Below are 13,390 nucleotides of genomic sequence, written 5' to 3' on the forward strand. Positions count from 1 at the left end.
TTGCAATAGGCCATTCAGCACCTCTTGCATATTCTCCAGGGTGGTCTCCAACCTTTGGTTCTTATGGTGTAGCTCACATATTTCCTCTTCATTGAACTGAGATTTAGAACTCGAGCTCACGGAATGGACCCGGGGATGCTTATCGTGTCTACGCATCGAGGGGCCTAGGTCCTGCCGGCTGGAGTTCGGTACTTATGGTGGTTTAGGGAGCGAGAACTTGTTGGCATTCCTGGGTGGTGCGGTGGTTGTCCTTGGAGGATTCTCACCGGGCGGGATGGTCGGTGATGAGACCTCCCTATCACCATTGTGAACCTCAGGGTCCCTTGGGGGCTCCACATCTCTGGGTGGAGGAGGATCCTTCATGGAGGCCTTCAGCTGAACTTCGTTAAGGTGGACTTCCACCTCTCGTGGCTCCCTGAGTCACTTTGAACGTCTCGGCATTTCTTCTTGTTGGGAGTAATGGTAGAACAGTAGCTTGGTACTTAGATTCCCACAGATGGCGCCAAACTATTGACGGTGAGAACTCGTCAACTAAGTTAAGTTAGAAAAATTGCAACACAGACATTATCAAAAGAAAAGCTTTAGAAATCTCAGTAGAAACTCCAAGAACAATTGCAGAAGAAAAATGGTGAAATCAGCTTGTATTGATTATGGTGCAATGCTACAGTAATTTTTCCAACCCCATTCCTTGTGGAAGTAGGGTTCATTTTATAGCAGGCTCTAATGGCCTTGGATACATGGTGGTCCAGGGGACCAGGTGGTACATGGGTACACTGTCAGGAGAGTGGTCTCAGGGGTAGTGGTGTTGGTTCCAGTACATGGCCAGGTACCATGAGAATGTCTCCACTACTTGATTCATACGAATGTCAGAGGAGTGATGATAGGCATAGTGGTGCAGGTCGTGGTGGTGTCGACTCTGACATCTGGCCATAGACATACAGACCATGTCCCTTCTCCCAACACTCACACTACTCGACTGGTATGGGTGTCCGTACTCGACATACGGGGTCTTAAAGGCCGTACCCCGTACAAGATCGTACTAGCATGATCCTTTGAATCATACTTGGGCTTTTACCTCCAAATGTTGGAGTTTCGATAGGCCTTCGTAACAGATACCACATTGAAGTGTAGGGGGTGAGACACTTGATGTATGTAAGGGTCGTGGCGTGAGATGGGGCTCTTGGGCCCTTGGCGTGAGACGCCCAAAGCACTTTGAGGCCGCTCACGAGATGTGAGTGACAGGCACACGAAATGGGTCTCGCGAGAGGCCCCCGGTGTGAGGTGCGAAGCGTGAAGCGTGGCCTTGCTGGGTGCATGAGGTGCAAGATGCCTCTTCTTGCGAGGTTGTCCGGAGCATGCGCGCGAGGCGCTGCTTTGATGAGCATGCGAGGCATGGAACGCTTCCTCTCGCGGGGCCATCAGGCGCACGCACGCGAGGCGCGAGATGCCTCTTTTCGCGAGGCCGTCCGGAGCGCGCGTGCATGAGGCACTGCTTGGCTGAACGCGTGAGGCGCGTGGCGCCTCCTCTCGCGAGGCCATCAGGCGTACGCACGCGAGGCGCGAGACGCCTCTTCTCGTGAGGCCGTCTGGAGAGCGCGCGCAAGGCGCGAGACACCTCTTGTCGCGAGGCCATTCGGGGCAGCCGCGTGAGGCGCTGCCTTGCTGAGTGTGTGAGGCGCGAGAGGCCTCCATTTGTGAGGCCATCAGGTGCATGCGAGGCGTGGCCTTGCTAGGTGCATTGAGAGGAAGCACAAATTGAGATAATGGTGGCCCGAGGGCATCGCGGCTCAACCATGTAATTAGGCGCTTATGGGACCTTGGCACTTGCTTTGGGTCTTCTACAAGCATGAAATTTTGAGCATCCACACATTGAGAACTTGGTTGGGTTAGAATCTTAATACTTGAGGAATTTGGCTTGCATATACACTTAAGTTATCATTAGAATAATTGATTTGACAGCTTTAGCCCCACTTTAATATGACCATTTTTAAGTTGATTTCAAGTTTCTTGTTCTGTTTTGTTGTGTCATTTATATCTTTAAGGTGTCGTTAATGTATTTTGTGGTGTTGTGTGTGTTTTAGGGAGTAGAGTCATCATTCGGGACGAGCAATGAGACAAGTTTGGGGGTGTGATAACTATAGGAATTAGAGTTATTTTATGCTTTTAAACTTATATTTTTATCAAGAAAAGTGTAACGACCCAACTATTTCTAAGACCTTCGATCATTAAACTACTAGACATAGCTACTATTTTTGGGAAAACATACATAAGAAAATAATCATAACTATATTGAAAACCCAAAATAAATATTGTGCAAATTACAAAATAAGATGTAAATATGGTATGGGATCCCATGTTTATAAAACATAAAAAAAACATAAACTTTAATTGTTAAAATACTAAATGCAGAAATACATAAAAACATGATTTAAAAGACTAAAAATAAATAACGTCATCCTCGATCGACACGCAGTCCATTCAATGCATTAATCCTTAACACATAAGCCAAGTTGCCAAGAATCCTTCCGCCTTCCATATTCATTCTCCTGCATCAAGCTAAAAATAAAGGAGTGATCCTAATGCCCAGTAAGGAAAATCTACTGTCAACATACAACATATATTATAAACATAAGACTACATCATATTCATATACTATAAAACATATGACTATAAACATATATCACATATGACTACAACATTAATGGCCAATTTAAACTATTAGGGCTTGTTAGCTAAACAAGTTATATGCCCACAAATTTGTGGGGCTTGCTAGGTAAACAAGTCGTATGCCCAATATAACTTCTTGGGGCTTCCTTATCTAAGCAAGTCATATGCCCAATCATCTATTCTTGGGGCTTGTTATCTTAACAAGTCATATGCCCAATCATAAATTCTCAGGGCTTGCTTGTCTAAGCAAGTCATGTGCCCAAGCGACTGAAAACACATTCTTCGGGCTTGTTGTTTAAACAAGTCATATGCCCAAGGACTATAAGACATACTATACATATACATATTATAACATAAACATATACATATTATAACATATAAGCACATAAAATCTATCCTATTTTCCTTACCAAAAGCTAGGATATTCGGGAACAAGAGCGGGATTAGAATACTCCTATAAACTAGCAGTAGAAAAGGTGAGAATCTCTAAGAATAAAGATGAATATGAGAACTAAACAATCAAGAAGAAACTTACCAAGAAGGATCTTAAGTTTCAAGAACCTAATCAAGAATCATAAACAAGAGTTAGGATCTGAATAAAAGAAATTAAAGAAAACTAAAGGATTATATAGAACTGAACTTAGGAATTAGAATACCTTGATTGATATTATAGATTGATCTAAACCTTAATACCAAAGTCATATTATTTCTCACTTCCCAAGTGTTTAAAAAATCTTAGAATGATAAAACTTTTATCCCGAACCCAAGTGTATCTCTCTATAGTAATACTAGCACCTTAGAGGCTCTGATAAAATGCTTGAAGAATGAAGAAAATGGTTGAGCACTAGGTCCTATTTATAGAGTTTGGGGAGTGAAACTATCCTATTAAAAAAAACACTTAAATCCTTAAATAAACATGATTATGACAAGTGTCATGCTCTTAATGGTTCTGGAAGGTTCTAGAGTTTCTAGATCTTTCTTTTATTTAAAAAATACTTAAATCCTTAAATGAACATGATTATGACAAGTGTCATGCTCTTAATGGTTCTGGAAGGTTCTAGAATTTCTAGATCTTTCTTTTATTTAAAAATACTTAAATCCTTAAATAAACATGATTATGACAAGTGTCATGCTCTTAATGGTTCTATCTAAACCTTAGGTTATAATAAATATATTTCTAGGAATAGCAATATTAATCAAACCTTATGTTATAATTAATATTCTTTGACAATAGGTTAAACTTATAAAATTCATAAATGTTACTACGAGTTTCCAACTAAGTCCCGACCTACTACTACTACTACTACTACTACTACTACTACTACTACTACTACTACTACTACTACTACTACTACTACTACTACTACTACTACTACTACTACTACTACTACTACTACTACTACTACTACTACTACTACTACTACTACTACTACTACTACTACTACTACTACTACTACTACTACTACAATATTCTGGGACTCTACAATTTTCCTCTACTAAAAAGAATTTCCTCCTCGAAATTTACTTACCAAACAATTCCGGATACTGTGCTATCATGTCCATTTACTTACCAAACAATTCCGGAAACTGTGCTATCATGTCCTCCTCCAACTCCCACATTGCCTCCCATTCAGAACTATTACTCCATAGGACCTTGACTATCAGAATACTCTTAGACCGCAATTCCTTCATTCCTCTATCTAGGATGCTAACTGGTCGTTAGGGCTAATCTATATGAAATTGTTCCCACCTTGTCCAATATCTCAAAAGGACCTATAAACCGTGGACTAAGCTTGCCTTTCTTCCCAAACTGCTTCACACCTTTCATAGGAGATATCTTTAAGAAGACTTCATCTCCGACTTTGAATTCCACATCACGACGCTTGGTATCTGCATAATTTTTTTTGAAGTCTCTGAGCAGCGAGCATAAGCTTTCTAATTAGTGCTACTGCATCCTGAGCTTCTCTAACAACTTTGGGTCCAAGAAGTTGCCTTTCTCCTACCTCATCCCAATGTAACGGCGATCGACACCTCCTTCCATAGAGTAGCTCATAGGGTGCCATTCTGATCGTTGACTGGTAGCTATTGTTGTAGGAGAACTCTATCAGCGGCAAATACTTACTCCATGATCCTTCACAATTAAGTACACAAGTGGGCAACATTTCTTCTAAAATATGCTCAGACTGACCGTCTGTCTGAGGATGAAATGTCGTACTAAGACTTAACTTGGTACCCATGACTTGTTGCAAGCTTCCCCAAAATCTCGATGTAAACACTGATCCTCTATCGGACACTATAGTCTTAGGGGTTCCATTCAGTCATACTATCTCCTGAACATAAATGTCTACGTATTGATATGTTGTGTACATAGTCTTGATAGGCAGGAAGTGAGCTGACTTGGTTAGTCTATGTACTACTACCCAAGCCGAATCGTGCTGCTTACTTGTTCGTGGTAGTCCTGTCACAAAATCCATGGCTATGTTGTCCCATTTCCATTATGGAATACTAAGCGGTTGCAATAAGCCTGCAGGCCACTGATGTTCTGCTTTCACTTGCTGGCATACTAAGCATTTAGACACATACTGCGCTACATATTTCTTCATTCATGGCCACCAATACAATGCCTTAAGGTCATGAGTCATCTTGGTCGACCCTGGGTGAACTGAGTATGGGGTATTGTGCGCTTCTTCTAAAATCTTCATCTTAATTCCTTGATCATTCGGCACGCATACTCGATCCTTATATCTCAAGAACCCCTGTCCTGATATCGAGAAATATGTGGCCATGCCTTCTTTAACAACATCCATATGTGCTACTAATGTGTCATCATGCCCTTGCCCAATCCGTATATCTTCTAACAGACTTGGATGGATGGACAAGTTAGCCTGTTTACCAATGACTACTTCTATTCCAGCATTGATCAACTCCTGCTGTAACGACTTTTCTATTCCAGCTAACGCTGCTAGACTTCCATAACTCTTCCTACTTAGCGCATCAGCAACTACATTTTCCTTTCCCGGGTGGTATAGAATTTTGCAGTCATAATCATTTACTAGTTCTAACCACCTGCGATGCCTCATGTTGTGCTCCTTTTGCGTGAAGAAATACTTTAAGCTTTTGTGGTCCATATAAATCTTACTCCATTCTCCATAAAGATAATGGCGCCAGATTTTCAAAGCAAAGACCACCGCTGCCAACTCCATATCATGCGTTGGATAATGTTGCTCATATTTCTTCAGTTGCCTTGAAGCGTAAGCTATTACCTTGTCATTCAACGCATCACAGTAGACTACAAACTTGTCGTTGGTTGTCGGTACACGGAGTACTGGTGCTGAGCATAGCTTATCCTTAAGCAACTGGAAGCTCTCTTCTTACTTATCCGTCTAGCTGAGCCTCTGCTGTTTCCAGGTCAGGTTGGTGAGTGGAGTGGCTATCTTAGAAAAGCCCTCTACAAACCTCCGGTAATAACCTGCTAGTCCTAGAAAACTTCTTACCTCGGATGCATTCTCAGATCTTGGCCAATCCTTCACAACCTCTTTCTTAGATGGGTCTACATCAACTCCTTCTTTGGATACTATGTGCCCGAGGAACGCTACTTGCGACAGCCAAAATTCGCACTTCTTGAACTTGGCATAAAGTTGACGCTCCGTCAGTCGTAACAAGGTCATCCTTAAATGTTCCTCGTTCTTGTCTTCGTCCTTTGAATACGCCAAGATATCTTCGATGAATACTACGACAAATTTATCCAAGTAATCCTTAAAGACCCTATTCATTAAATCTATGAATGCGGCTGGAGCATTGGTAAGACCAAAAAACATAACTAGAAATTCATAATGTCCATAATGAGTTTTGAAAGCCTTCTTGGGAATATCCTCTTCCCGTACCTTGAGCTGATGATACCCGGACCGTAGATCAATCTTTGAAAACATGGCCGCTCCTCGGAGTTGATCAAACAAGTTGTCAATCCGGGGTAGCAGGTACTTATTCTTAATTATAACCTTATTCAACTCGCGGTAATCTATAGACATCTGCATGCTTCCATTCTTCTTCTTCACAAATAGTACTGGTTCTCCCCATGGCGAATGGCTCGGTCTAATGAAACCCAAGTCTAAGAGTTCTTCTAACTGTATGTTTAACTCCTTGAGTTCGGTAGGTGCCTTGGAGATAGGCTCGGTGCCCGATACTAGCTCGATTGTGAAGTCAATTTCCTATGTCGGCGACAACCCTGGCAAGTCATCAGGAAATACCTCTGGGAATTCCTTTATAATGCAGACGTCTCCAACCTTTAGTGGTGTTTCTTTTACCACATCCGTGACATTGGCTAAGAATGCGTGACATCCTTTTTCTATCATTCTCTGAGCTTTGAGATATGAAATAAGCGGCGTACGTAGTCTTGAAACCTTTCCCATAAAGCATAGTCTCTGACCGTCAGGAGTCTCAAACATTACTTGCTTGTGTCTACAGTCGATGGTTGTGCCATGCCTTGCTAGCCAATCCATGCCCAGTGTCACATCGAAGTCTTTGATCTCTAACTCTATCAGGTCTCCTTCTAGTTCTATGTCCTCAATTTTGATCGGTACGCCTCGTACTATTCGTTATGATAAAACTACTTCGCCTAAATGCAACTATGTCACAAACCTAGTTCTACAAGGTTTGTCTAATTTCTCTATCATTCCTAACGAGATATACGAGTATGATGTTCTCGAATCAAACAATACTAGAACAAATACTATCGAGGATAGGAATCTGACTTGTGACTACTTTATTACTAGCAAGGGCTTATCCCTGAGCCAAGGCAAAGGCTTTGGTCTGGAACCATCTTAGCATCCCTATTCTTTTCTTGCTTAACCTGTGGACATTCCTTTTTCTGATGACCTTCCTAGCCACAATTGTAACATCCTTTGGTGTGTGGATGACATTCCCCAAGATGTTTCTTTTGGCATTTGGAGCACTGCGGGTATTCTACATAACCCGACCTATCACTTGCTCGAACACTTTTGTCACTAATGGCCTGCTTATTATCAGAATGCCTTCTCTTCTGCCTATTATTGTTGCTATGCTGAGGATGTGGTTGCGGCTGAGGCTGTTGTCGTTGTCGTTGCAGCAGCTCTTCCACTTGTTGTCGTACTTGACAATTTCTGCGGTGATGTCAATCGGCGGTGGCGACGCACTTTCGTTAGCAGTGGCATTGGTAGCATGCCTTCCCCTTCTTCGAACTGGAGGGGCTTCATTCGTCTCAGGAGCGACACTAGAGGCATTGGCGTTGGTGCGTGTAGACCTTCTAAGAGACATCTGCTGCAAAGTTCTAATAGTCGAGAAAACATAGAACTTACCCTAATAGGCTCTAAGGCAAAACTTAATCTAAGCAAACATAACTCGGACCTATTAATTATGATTTCTTATGAAAAGAATTATATAAGCCTTCTTTATAATTAGGGTGTGTTTCTAAACTTAGAAAAATAAGCCATCTATATTATTTTATAAGTCTGTTTCTAATCATCCTACATGACTTAATTCTCAGGCTCGAAACTCGTCGTTGTTCCAAAGTTAACCATATTGAGGGAGGGATGGGATCAATAAAATCGTTCCCACTACTATGGCCCCCTAAACTCTCAATATAGAACCTGATCCATTGATTTGTATCCACCCTCACTGAACTCAGTCATTATTTATTTATTTAAATTTATTATGATTGCAAAAAAAATCAAACTCATACATGTCATTCAAAAAAATAACAATAATATTAATTTGAAAAAGGTTTTCACTAAATACAATCATAAATGCAAATAAATAAATAAACTAACATAACTAGGGTGAATCTAAAAATTGAGATACATAACGGCTAAAACGTTAGCTATAAACATAAACATAAGCATAATAAACATAAACACTTACATTGGCGGTTAGATTCAGAGCTTGAGCGTGTGTATCAAGGAGAACTTTATGGATATGAATCGTTGCTCTGATACCAACTGCAATGACCCAACTATTTCTAAGACCTTGGATCATAAAACTACTAGACATAGCTACTATTTCTGGGAAAACATACATAAGAAAATAATCATAACTTTATTGAAAACCCAAAATAAATATTGTGTAAATTACAAAATAAGATGTAAATATGGTATGAGATCCCATTGTTTATAAAACATAAAAAAAACATAAACTTTAATTGTTAAAATACTAAATGCGGAAATACATCAAAACATGATTTAAAAGACTAAAAATAAATAACGTCATCCTCGATCGACACGCAGTCCATTCAATGCATTCAACCTTAACACACAAGCCAAGCTGCCAAGAATCCTTTTGCCTTCCATATTCATTCCCCTGCGTCAAGCTAAAAATAAAGGAGTGATCCTAATGCCCAGTAAGGAAAATCTACTGTCAACATACAACATATATTATAAACATAAGACTACATCATATTCATATACTATAAAACATATGACTATAAACGTATATCACATATGACTACACCATTAATGGCCAATTTAAACTATTAGGGCTTGTTAGCTAAACAAGTCATATGCCCACAAATTTGTGGGGCTTGCTAGGTAAACAAGTCGTATGCCCAATATAACTTCTTGGGGCTTCCTTATCTAAGCAAGTCATATGCCCAATCATCTATTCTTGGGGCTTGTTATCTTAACAAGTCATATGCCCAATCATAAATTCTCAGGGCTTGCTTGTCTAAGCAAGTCATGTGCCCAAGCGACTGAAAACACATTCTTAGGGCTTGTTGTTTAAACAAGTCATATGCCCAAGGACTATAAGACATACTATACATATACATATTATAACATAAACATATACATATTATAACATATAAGCACATAAAATCTATCCTATTTTCCTTCCCAAAAGCTAGGATATTTGGGAACAAGAGCGGGATTAGAATACTCCTATAAACCAGCAGTAGAAAAGGTGAGAATCTCTAAGAATAAAGATGAATATGAGAACTAAACCATCAAGAAGAAACTTACCAAGAAGGATCTTAAGTTTCAAGAACCTAATCAAGAATCATAAACAAGAGTTAGGATCTGAATAAAAGAAATTAAAGAAAACTAAAGGATTATATAGAACTGAACTTAGGAATAGGAATACCTTGATTGATCTTATGGATTGATCTAAACCTTAATACCAAAATCACACTATTTCTCACTTTCCAAGTGAATAGAAAAGCTTAGAATGATAAAGCTTTTATCCCAAACCCAAGTGTATATCTCTATAGTAATACTAGCACCTTAGAGGCTCTAATCAAATGCTTGAAGAATGAAGAAAATGGCTGAGCACTAGGTCCTATTTATAGAGTTTGAGGAGTGAAACTATCCTATTAAAAAAAAAAAACTTAAATCCTTAAATATACAAGACTGTGACAAGTGTCATGCTCTTAATGGTTCTAGAAGGTTCTAGAGTTTCTAGATCTTTCTTTTATTTAAAAAAATACTTAAATCCTTAAATAAACATGATTATGACAAGTGTCATGATCTTAATGGTTCTGGAAGGTTTTAGAGTTTCTAGATCTTTCTTTTATTTAAAAAATACTTAAATCCTTAAATAAACATGATTATGGCAAGTGCCATGCTCTTAATGGTTCTATCTAAACCTTAGGTTATAATAAATATATTTCTAGAAACAGCAATATTAATCAAACCTTATGCTATAATTAATATTCTTAAACTATAGGTTAAACTTATAAAATTCATAAATGTTGCTACGAGTTTCCAACTAAGTCCCGACTTGAACCAAAATCCACGGAATCTAACATACTACTAACTACTACTACTGCTGCTGCTGCTACTACTACTACTACTACTATCTAGCTAGTTAAGTAAATATTCTGGGACTCTACAAAAATAGTGGTTTAGGATGTTTTGTAGTGGTTTTATGTTAGTTTTGTCACAAATTAAATATAATAAGATAGTATTAAATATTAGTATAATGCTGTAAAAATATATCATAATTGTTAAATTTTGTCTTTGCAGGTGGTTGGTAGAGTCTTAGAGATTTTGAGAAGGATTTGAAGCTTGAATTGAATAAGGATTTTGAGATGCTGCAACATGGATGCGACATTACGTTCTGCCAGCAGCTCTCTAAAAGGCCCACGTGGGAAACTACAACATTTTTTCTTATCCAACTCAGTATTTGTGAATTAATTATCACGTGGGCGGAGTGATATTAATGGGTATTGGGCCTTGGCTTTCCTTAGGTCTATTTTTCTTAAGAAAGAAAAGAAAGGAGATTGGAGAAAAGGAGGCACACGTGGGTAAGCAAGGGGAATGACCTAGCTTTATCATCAATTCTTCCCCTATTGGAAAACACACATTCAGACTAGAGAAGACAGATCAACTGCTTGGTTAAAGGGAAATAGCCATTTTTGTAGAGCTTTAATTGCGAAAAGCAAGGGGATAAGGCTAGGAGACAAGCTACTTGGAGTCTTCTTAATGGTTTGGCATTCTTACCTTACTTTCTTAGTTTTTTTTTATTAACTTCTTCCTTTAATATTCTGATTCTGGGTTGTATTTATTATTTGGGTGTATTGAAATTCTTAACCATGAACTAACTTTTTAATAGCTAGGATAGTTGAAAAAATCTATTATATAACTTTTGGGTACCTTGCCAGTAATGCTAAAGGCTAATTGTGGTTCATTCATTCAAGTGTGTCTCATGTTTAATTCTTGCTTGTGATTGATCACCATTAGTGAGTAAATGCATTTATTATGGCTGCTAAAAAGAGTGGTAATTAATGGACCTAAAACTTGAATGATGCAAGATTAAATGTTTTAATTTTAATTTTGGAAAGGTATAGAAATGTATCTTTGCCTTGCATAATCTTGAGGAATTTTATACTTGAATATATATTCTTGAAATTAAAATTAACGTAGGAGTATGTTAGTTTTATTAGAGAATTAAAACCATAATGAGTTCGACGAAAACTTATGGAGTTTATTAGAATTCTTGATTACTGAGCTGCCAGTTTGCCACAACATTTACGTAGCTTTGTTGTCAGATTTTGCATAATAGAGGGATTTAATAATCCTAGCTTGCCGTTCCCTTATTGTTAATCTTTTTTAATTCCTTTTAATTCGTGTTTGATAATTTTAAGCTTTAATTTAGTTTCTCATTAGTTTAAATTGCAATCTCAAATATTCACTTAATTTGTTTTTTCATTTGAAACATTTTGTTGATTTTTATTTCTGCAATTTGTGAATTAGCAATACTTGAGGACATGGTATCTGGTACTTGCTACTGTATTACTTGTTGTTGACAGTGTACACTTGCACTTAGTCATATTTTACGCAACAATGGTCTCCAAACTTATTTCTAATAGAATTAGAACCCTTTTGCCTAAGTTGATATGCCCCACTTAGAAATCTCTTATGGCCGGGTCGATCGATCCATGACAATAATGTTCTTATCCAAGAAATCATCCATTCGTTCAAAAAGAAAAAAGTGAAGAGAGGTTTCTTTGCCCTTAATCTAGGCCTTGTCAAAGCCCATGACAGACTGAGTTGGGATTTCATTTGTAGAGCCATATCCACAAAAATTCAGTTCCTAGATTCATAATATTGTGGAAATAGTTACTATGACTATGTGTAATGCCTTGAATAGTCAAGACCATTACACCGTGTGTTAAAAATAGTGCTGAACTCATTAAGCGATTCATTTGGACTTAAAAGTGTAATTAAGGTTAAATGAGAGTTTAGGTATTAAAATATTTTGGTCGGTAAATGAACTTTTCAATAAAAAGGGTTGAATAGGTACAAAGGATCCTAAAAGATTCTAAATAAAGTACAAATTTATCAAAATTACAGACTTAGTCGAACTAAGGGACAAATTTCAACTAATGACTCCTATTCCTCAAAATATCTCGACTGTGGCGACCAACTAGGCTAAGTATGTACACGCTGCCTCTATAGCTCACCAACTCATGGCTGGCCCAACTTTCCTTTGCCCTTACATGCACCACGAAGCACTCGTGAACCAAGGCTCAGCAAGAAAACCAAACAAATCATACAGATATCTAGATAAACATTAACATGTATTGCATACTCTATAACTTCAACTGGTTCACATAAATTTTCCAAACATTATTCGACTCATGCCGAGTAGATGGATGTCACATCTTCACAATGGCCCAGCCACTATGGCGGATATCGCATCTGCGTTATGGCATAGCCTAATCTTAAAAATCGTATTTTTTTCCTCTTTCTGCTCTTAGAAATCGTAAGCATCCTTTTTTTTGCCTTAGAAATCATTGCCTTCTCTCGTTGGTCATGACCACCTTACCCATTCCCACCATCACTGATGGTACCTCAGCCAACTCCACCATCAATAAGAGCTCTCCTAATATCTCATCTATTGTCTCTCCCACTCCATTTGACCACAAAAAATCTCTGCAAATCACGGTCATTAAGTTGAATAGACAAAACTTCTTGCAATGGTCTCAATTTTTTAAGATGTACCTTCGGGGTCGTGGGCGCTTGGGGTATTTGACTGGTTTCAGTGCTACACCTGACACTACCGATTCTTCTTTTGCTAAATGGGAATCTGAAAACTCTATCATTATGGCTTGGCTTATCAATTCCATGGAAGTTAACATTGGTAAGACATATTTGTTTCTTTCAACTGCTCAAGAGGTTTGGGAAACCATTTAGGAAGCCTTCTCAGATTTGGAAAATTCTGCTCAAGCTTTTGAACTCAAATCGCGACTTTGGGA

General features: G+C 38.6%; 1 long non-coding RNA gene across 1 annotated transcript; it reads right to left on the bottom strand.

Annotated features, from left to right (window-relative positions):
* Positions 1–2,081: 2,081 nt before the first annotated feature.
* Positions 2,082–9,989, bottom strand: LOC133821589 (uncharacterized). The gene is made up of 3 exons (XR_009887692.1): positions 9,775–9,989; positions 9,654–9,679; positions 2,082–2,556 (listed from the first exon to the last, which is right to left on the bottom strand). It is a non-coding gene; the product is annotated as an uncharacterized LOC133821589 (long non-coding RNA).
* Positions 9,990–13,390: the final 3,401 nt, after the last annotated feature.

Source organism: Humulus lupulus, chromosome 3 (genome assembly GCF_963169125.1).
Source record: "Humulus lupulus chromosome 3, drHumLupu1.1, whole genome shotgun sequence".
Classification (NCBI taxonomy): Eukaryota; Viridiplantae; Streptophyta; class Magnoliopsida; order Rosales; family Cannabaceae; genus Humulus; species Humulus lupulus.